The sequence below is a fragment of the Ambystoma mexicanum genome, chromosome 12 (genome assembly GCF_040938575.1).
Source record: "Ambystoma mexicanum isolate Mex_15411 chromosome 12, UKY_AmexF1_1, whole genome shotgun sequence".
Classification (NCBI taxonomy): Eukaryota; Metazoa; Chordata; class Amphibia; order Caudata; family Ambystomatidae; genus Ambystoma; species Ambystoma mexicanum.
Genome location: NC_090936.1, coordinates 786,970,247 through 786,979,514, shown reverse-complemented (window position 1 = coordinate 786,979,514; position 9,268 = coordinate 786,970,247).

The window sequence follows — 9,268 nt, the reverse complement described above, 5'->3', positions numbered from 1 at the left end:
TTCAGTTCCCCCCAGCAAGCTTAGACAACAGGTATGCTTTTTAAAACACGGGCAAGACTGCTTTGTAATGTGGTGGCAAGGAAGTAAAAAATGCTAAAATTGCTTTTAATTCCCTATAGGAGGTTCAGGGTGAGTGGTAGACACTTTAAATCAGTTCAGGTCAGCCCTAACAATGGTTCAGGGATGGTTATTAGGTTGCAAACAAATTTTAGCAGTTCAGGCAAAAGCGGCTATCTTTTTACAGATGACGAAATCAGGCCAAATCGCAAATCGCGGTAAATTTTGCGAGTGCGTAAATCGCGATTGCGGTAAAAGTATAAGAGTAGGAAGTCGGTTCTAGGCTTGTTGGAACGCTTAGAATCTTAGCTTTAAGATAAAAGTGAAATTTCGCTCCTAGCACAAACGGTTCCAGAGGTACGGCAGATTCCGTGAAGGTAGTTTTTCGGATTTGAAATTTAAAAGTTCAAAATGACAGGTGACAGTTTTCAGCTTTAAAAAGGACAGAATGACACACACGATTCCTATGAGGTAGTTCTAAATAGGTTAAAAAAGCTTGAATTAGATTATTTTAACTAAGAGATTGGTTCTGCACAGTTCTGCTAGGTACTCACAATATAAATCTGAAATAGGCATCGTCACGGATCTGGTCAACACGTCCGGCGGTGATTCTCTCTGCTCGGCGGGTCAATCGGGCACCGGTTCTGCTCACAGCGATCCGGATCTCTGGTTCTGCTCACAGCGGTCTGGGTCTGGTCTGCGGTTCCGGCAAAAGTTCTTGGCAAAGAATTCAAACAGCTCGCCCGGCTGTTGAATAGTTTGGTTAGGTTTGCTGGATTCTGAAGGCCTGCTGAGAATACTTTTGCTTGCAGTGGGCCTTCTAGGTTCAAAGTTCTGTAGTCTATGGGTCTCTGGTTCTGGTCTCTGTCTGGATGGGATGTCGGCAACCAAAATACTCTGCAGAAATGGAAAATGAATGTCTCTACCTGTCCCAGCAGTCTCTTTTTATGTGTTTTGAAAATGGGTGTGTGCCTGGCATAACTGAGCCTGCCCCTCTCTACTTGTCATTGGCCCAATTCTCCCCTCTCCCATGATTGGGGGAAAGAAATGTGAGTCAGAGTGATGCTGTAGGTTTTATGGTCAGAGGAACCTCCCCCTGTCAAATTGCACACAAATCTTTTTCTGACCCAAACACATATTTATCTATGTCCCATTTTTTTCATATTATAGGTCCAGTTAACATATTTTCTGTAGCACCAAACCATCCGATCCCTATCTTTGTACGATGTCGTGTCTACTGATGACAGAATTCTCCCCTTTTCATCCAGATAACGACCTCTAAACCTTTCCAGATTTTACACAAATGTGCACCAGGGATATGGGTTACAGATGATAAAGTGTCAGATTTTTAGCATGCATACATTTGCAGTAACAACCTTTTTTCCAACACTATCCCCAAGAACATCCCACAGGGTCCTAACACCTCTTAAAATGTGCACAGAAAAATCGCAAGAATAATGATATTATTTATATAATTTTGACAAGTCCGTACTATGAATTATCCATTTTTTTTTAAATTATGCTCTGGCCCAGATGGGTGTGGTTTAGGTTCCAAAGCACATGGGGGAAGCTTCTGTCTGTCCCCACCTCCAGCTCGGGTGGCTCCCAGAGGCACTTCTCCTCCCACTTCTCCCAAGAGGAAGCCACTTTACAGCCCCCCCAATATAACATTTGCCTGAATCCAGGACAAGGCTTTGTTCAACCTCCTGCAGGTGCCCCTCCCCTAATCTAATCAGAGAGGTGTCATCTCCTTTTGGTGGGGAAGCAGGAGGCAGCCAGGCCTGGGAATGCAGTTTGATCAAGTTTCCACTCCTGTCGGGGGTTGTTGTCAGGCAGAATTCAGCTAAATGTCACTTTAGTTCCCAGTTTAAATCAAAACTTACAATTTTTACATATACATTAAATAATTACTTCCTTCAAGTCATTTCAGAATATAGTTTTACATTGTATCCACCTCTTAGCAAGTCTTTCCTTGGCCTGGTTTGGGTTCCACACAGTCTGGTGGTTTTAAAACGCCGGCTTTCTGATAGTGGTAAGTACCGTTATTGCATCCATTTTTGGGATCTGTCTTGAATTACTGCATTTCAATAGAGTGGTCTTTTGCTTGATAGTATAGGACCCTTGCTTAACATTGTTTTGATGGCATCCTTACAGTAGAGTGGTGATGTGGAACCCCCCACAAGAAGGTTGTATCTTTGGAGTGGTCTTGTGCCAACTGCGCAGTTCTCCTGGATTCTGGCGTGAATGTGGGCGGTGACAGCTCATCCCCACATCCACCCAGTCTATTGATTTAGTTTGTTCTGGGATAGAATAATGGGCGGCGACAGCTCATCCCCACATCTACCCAGTCTAAGGATTCAACATGGGTCAAAACCCTTGACAAACCCTCCCACCCGACTGCGCTTTGATTTGAGTCGAGGGGAAGTCGGTTGCAAAGGATGTTTTGAGCCCTGTGCTGGTATGTCCGCATTATCTTCTTCCAATTCTGTAGATGGCACAGTTCAGCATCTTTTCCTCCCTCCAGTCGATCAATCAGTTCTCCTTGATGGTCCCGATGGGAGGATTGGGCGGTACCCCGGGCCCCTCGGATCTTCGCTCCCGGTTTCCCAGGTCGCCTTCCGTGGTCAGTCTCCATGGTTTCATCTCTCCTAGGATGATAAAGCAAAGCGGCAATACACATTCCTAGACATTTTTCCACTACTATTAATGGTGTGGTGAACATATACATTTTATAAATCAGAAGATATGAACATATACATTTTCTTTTTTAAATTAGGAGACAAGAACATATATATATATAGAAGAATCACAGAATTTTATATGCTATATGTGGAATATTTTAGGGTTGGAACTGAATTGCTTTGGAGCGGCCCCCTCTGGGATTCCAGTGGATTCCTCCAGTTGTTGCAGAGTGTGCCTGGGATGGCAACACTTCAGCTGATTAATATGGACCCACTTATCTTCCCCTTCCGCCAAATTACCTTTGGGGATGCAGATTTTGTAGGCAACAGGTGAGATCTTGTCTATAATTTGAAAGGGTCCCTTCCATGTAGGCAAACATTTTCACTGTTTGTCCTGGTTCCTTTGGAAATTGTATAGATAGACCCGGTCTCCCACATCATATTCCTTCCTGGTGGTTTTCAAATCATAGTGCGTTTTCATACTCTCAGCTGATCTTTCTAGATTCCGCTGAGCATAGGCAAAAGCATGTTGGAGGTTTTTCCTTAAATTCTCCATATACTCATGAGTTGTGGAGGCATTTATCAGTGTCTGCTCCTGCGTCCTGTAGAGCAAATGCTGAGGAAGCACCATCTTGCGTCCAGTCATCAACTCAAATGGTGACATTTTAGTTGCAGATGAAGGGGTAGATCTGATGGCCATTAGGACCAGAGGTAATTGGATATCCCAACTTGGCCCAGCATCTGCCACAAACTTTTTTAAGACGCTCACAATGGTTCAGTTGTAGCGTTCTACTGCCCCAGAGGAAGCTGGCCGGTAAGCAATATGTAGCTTTCTTTTCACCTCCAGTATCTCCCACATCTTTGTCATTACTTCACTGGTGAAATGGCTACCTCGGTCTGACTCAATCCTTTGAGGTAGACCAAAACAGGAAAATATGTGGTTAACCATCAGGGCAGCTGCTGTTTCTGCCTTGCAGTTTGGGGCCAGGAGACATTCCACCCACTTGGTAAACAAACATGTGACGGTCAACATGTACTTGTTTCCTCCAGACGAGCGAATCACAGGGCCTACAAAGTCGATTTGCAAATCTGACCATGGTAGTGTCATCCCCCTCTTTTGGAGAGGTGCACAGTGTGTGAGAGATGATGGCTGAAATTGTGCACACACAAGACAACCCTTCAAATATTGGTTGAGGTCCTGGCCCATGTGTGGCCAGTATGCAACCTCTCTTAAGATTTCAAGTGTTGTGTGAAACCCCCTATGACCGGCTGTGGCCATATCATGGGCGTGACTTAACATCAGGCTTCGGAATGAGCTAGGAACCACCCACTGATCATGGCCAGCTTGGGATTTCCTTACCAACAACCCGTCTTGGATCTGGAACATCTTTGGACATTTCATCAACACTCTTAGGTCCTCTGTCCCAATGTAATTGGTATCCGTCAGCTGAAAGTTCTCAGGGTCCTCAATGTGTTGGTAAAACTTACCAATAATTGGATCCCCTTCTGAGCTGTAATTAAATCAGCATCAGGGGTCTCCTTATTCCATTGTGCAGTTGAAAGATCATGGTGAGCATTTGTCTGGGACCTAGTGATAGCAGTGACCTGGATTTCCCCCAACAGGGACTCTATTTCGATTAGATCCCCTTGGATGGCCCCGGTTTTGGCCAGCTGATCAGCTAAGTCATATCCCGTTTTGTCTGGTCCCTCTACTTTGGAATGACCCTTGATCTTCTTCCAGTAGATTGTCATCCCATTCGAGGTGACCAGGTCATCAATGTTTTGAACTAACTTCCCATGTTTCAAGAGTTTGTTGTCAGCACATAACATGCCTCTGGTTTTCCAATTAACCAGGTGCTCCACGAACCCGTTCCGTACATAATCCGAATCTGTGATTATGACCAGTTCGTGGAGTTGATGTTGGACAGCAGTGAGGATTGCTTGATGCACAGCCATCAATTCTGCCACCTGACTACTTCGGGGACCAATTTTGTACCCAGCGGAGGGTTCTGGGGACTCATTCACCCATGCATTCCCTACACCGGCCACCAGTTCTTTCTCCCCGTTGTTGTCAACATGGTAAGAGCATCCATCCACATAGACAGTGGGCATTCCCTCACACTTGTCTTCTTCAAAGACTTTGTGTGGGGAATTAAGGTATGCCTCCATGTTGTCCTTGATTTTTAGACTTTCGTCCTCGAGACAGTTTTCTCTGGCACAATCATGCAAGTCAGCCAGACCTTGCGCGAGGGGACTCTTCTTGTCTTGGCCATATCTGACCTCCACAGGAAAGCCTTGCATTGACAGAATCCAGGAAGTAATTCGGGAATTACTCACATTTCCGGCCCGGATTCTGTCACTTTGGAGGTATTGCAGAGGCTGGTGTGGAGTCTCCACTATGATGTGTTCCCCCTGGATGAACGGGCGGTAATTCTTCAATGCCCACACTGTTGCCATGAGTGCCTTCTCACAATTGTTGAATTTTTCCTCCACAGAGGATAAAGTTTTGCTCGCATAGGAGATTACTTTATTGACCTTGTCATGCTTTTGGTATAATACTTCCGTCAAGCACGTATGAGAGAACCCTGTCTCCAGGAAGAACTCCTTGTTTCTGACAGGGTAAGCTAGGCAAGGCGCTTGTGAGAGGCTTCTCTTGAGTTGTCTTACCGCCTCGGATTGTTCTGGACCCCATTCCCACTTGACCCCCCCTTCAGGAAATGAATCAGGGGTCTAGTGATCTCTGCGTAGCCCTCAATGAACTTTCTGCTGTAATTAGTCAGTCCAAGGAGGCTCCTTAGTTCCCGCAGAGTTGTGGGAGCCTTCAGTTTCTGGAGTGCTTCCACTTTCTTTTCTTGGGGACAGAGACCCTTAGGAGTAATCTCATGCCCCAAGAAATTAACACGGGTTCTACACCACTGTGCTTTCTGAAAGGAAAGTTTTGCTCCGGCGGCCCTCAACTGTGTCACAACATAATGGATCTCCGCTATGTGTTCCTCCACAGATGAACATTTGATGAGGACATCATCTACATAAGCCAGGTTACCCCTCGCACCCAGGTCGGGCATGGCCTTGTGTAGAAAAATGTTCAATTCATCTTCGGAGTTGAGGTATCCGAAGAGAGTCCGGGTCCATTTGTACTGCTGGCTTCTGTTCCAGAGTCACGCAGGCATCAGCTAGGTTGACCCTCTCTTCCACCATCTGCCTGAAGCCTGGAAAGACTTCTGGTTTGGCTATCTTGGCGGCCTCCTCCAGCTGGGTGGAGAAGTCCCTGGTCAGAGTGCTGATTTGGACTGGAGGTTTCAGGTGGGTAAGGCAGCCCTCATGGATCTGGAAAATCAACTCATCCCTCCTGGCGTCACAAGTCACATCTTCCTTACCATAAGGGCAAGAAGTGTACACCAGGAAGTTCCCCCCATGCCGGGTGAAAATCCTGTCTGGTGTTGTGTTGTCATCACTGTCAATGTCAAAACAGTCCTTGGGGATTGGTCCTAACAGTTCATTTTCTAGATCAATGGAAAAATGTCGGTCATCAACCGCCATTCCAATAATGGTGCCTGCGGCTAGAGTAATACTCTGTAAGTCGCTGTTATCCACCTATATTGGAATGGTGTCATGTTCTATGTTGACTAATGGTGTTGGGTTTACCCCTAACCCTTGTTGTTGGAGAGAAGCATTTAGTTGAATATAAGCATCAGGGTTTTTCAATTTTTTTCCTCTTTTAACTTTCACTTCCAGGGAGAATTGTCGGGTCCTTTCTGGGATGGTGACTTCCTCTTTAAGCTGAATTTCAACTGCATAACGTAGCAATTGAGCTGACCTAAATGCTTTTTCTTGATCATCAAAGCCCATGGGATTATCCGCTAATCGGGACCAAGCTTTGAAGTTTATTAGGTCCAAACTAATGGCAAAGCGATTGAGAATGTCACTGCCTAAGTAAAAGGCGGCAGTGACGTCTCGCACGACCCAACAATTATGGACTATGCTCTTGCTGCCAATGGAGATTTTGAGCATGCACCTGCTTGGCCGGAGATGTTTGGAACTGGGTGCTTCCAGGTCCATTTCCCATTTGCCTATCAGTTTGAATGTGGGAATGGCTGGATCTTTTGGGAGTTGGCGGAACATGGCTTCGCTAATGAAGCTCTTACGGTTGTTCACACACACTCGAGCGAGAACAGAGTCCTTCCCATCATTTAACTGAACAGGGATGAACAACTGCTCTCCAATTTGCTGAATATCAGCCAGGCTCTGAGCTGATTTCACATCTTTCTGGTCTATAGGGGTGGGAGTGTCTGATTGTGGATTGGTAAAGAATTTGAGAGTGTTTCCTTCCAGTGTGGAATACCACCTTAAACTGGAAGGAAGGTTGATTTTCAGAAATAGAGAGGACCCCCCACCACCAGTCTGTTGTCCTACTGCTATTACTGTCACGTCTGGAATTTGGTTGTTCTGGAAGTGAAATTCTACTTGGTCAGATTTTTGTTCAACCATGTGGCATGTGCCGTTTAAACTAACATGGTTGACACTCTGTTTTAACTTTATTGGTCGGCTAGTCTGGGTCCAGAGGACCTTGTTTACGCAATCTATTAGGGGTGACAACCTTCTCAGGACGTCATTCCCTAGTAAACAAGGGGTACCCTCTGGAGTCACTACTATGACCGGGTGTTTCACCTTGTGTCGCCCAATTTTGATGTCCAAATCTGCAGTCCCCTCAACAGGAATTTCCTTCCCGTCAAAGTTCTGCAGTTGTCCAGGAAGAGAGGTGAGAGGAATACAGTAATTCTCCCCCCTTCCTGCATTTAGTTCATCAAAGGCCCTTTTGGACAGAAGGGTAGCTTGGGATCCAGTGTCCACCAGTGCCAAAATTGTACCCTGCCCCTGTACTTGTACCGGGGCATAATATCTTCCCTCCTTCTCCTCAAGGGGGCACAAATAATGCAAATTTTTGGACAACTGGTGGGCTAACTTTCTGGTTTTGGACATTGCTAGAGAAGAGATTTGGGCAGAATTCTGTGGAGAGTCTTGGGAATCTGAAAGAAAAAGTTGGCAACTGGAGATTAGAGCCATGGTGGGTTCCCCTGGTTCCGGTTCAGGGCCGCCCCCCTTCCCCCCTTTTTGGAGGCAGTCACCAGGATGGGTTTGAACCAGGGGATTTCGGTATTGTGGATTCTGGGATGAGATGATGGGCGGCGGTAGCTCAGTCTCCATATCTCCCCAGTATGGATTGGAATCCCTTGGGACCCATTTTTCTTTCGGAGGAGTTCCCCCATCTCTAAAGGAGAAGATCCTTTCCCCAGGATCTTCTGAGGATCCCTCTTCCTCAAATTGGAAGACCTGTACCTCCTCCACAAAGTGGGTCTGTTTGGGTCCTTTGTTTCTCCTGCCCCCCCTCTGCTCCTTGGGAGGCAGGCTTTCAGGGGCAGGAGATTTTGTTTCCGGTTCCTGGTTTTCCAGGGGCTGTTTACAAGTTGGGAAGGAAGCTTCCTCCAAGGCTTTACACCCCCCGTCCCCTTGTGCCTCCTCCCTGGGAACCGGTGGGTTATCGGGGTGCTGCCCCGTCATTGTTCTGGAGCACCAGGTCCAGAGTTTGGGGCATTCTGTGGTGGCATGCTCATCTGAGGGTCCTGTTGAGCCCTCAGTATGTGACCCAGATCCCGTGCCATATTTTGGACCTGGCGCTCTTACTGGGAAACCCGCTCAGGCTGATACGGGGCTCTATTTTCTCCCCTGGGCTGATCCCGGGAAGGGTAGCTATCCCTTCTCTGGTAATACCCTGGGTTGGGAAGATTCGGGTACCCCTCCATCCTTGGCCTCCCCTCTCCCAGATTAGGTTGTCTGGGCTCAGGGAATTGGGGAAAGAAGGATGGATGATTTTGGGGCTAGAAATTGGGTGGATACCTGGGGAAAAAGTTCTGCCCAGGATTTGGTGAATTTCTGCCCTCCTGGGGGACGTTGGGAGGGAAGTTCCCTGGGTTAGGTGCTTGGCTGGATCCCCCCATTGGGCTGGAGGAGTCCACACATAACCCAGGATGGGTCGGTTTCCCTTGTAGCGGGGACTGACATAATCAGGGGAGTGAGTGACCCCATTTCTGGGACTACCTCCTTGGCTCCCTGTCTGTGACTGGCCCGAGGGCCTTCTGGGCTTGGCATTATTAGGTGCAGGTAGGTTTATAGGCCCCCTCATCTCCAAATACAAAACGGGGGTGACCTTTACCTCTGCCACCTTGGCAGCAGCAGGGGCGCTGTTAGTTTTGGGGTTTATCTGCGCATTATTTTTATTTACGATGGGCTTCTGCACCTCATAGATCCGGGTAGCCTGTTCAATGACCCAGTCTAAAGATCTTTTCTCATGAAAATCTCTCACGGGCTGGATCATTATGTATTTGGGTAAGGCATGGAAAAACGTATTGATAAATTCTCTGCTATCCGTGCGCACCCTTCTGGTGGTCTGCGCAAAAGCACGCTTTAATTCTTGCACACACTCTTGTGGGGCCTGATCCTCCCCACATTGCAAATTGTAGGCTGCCTTGCGA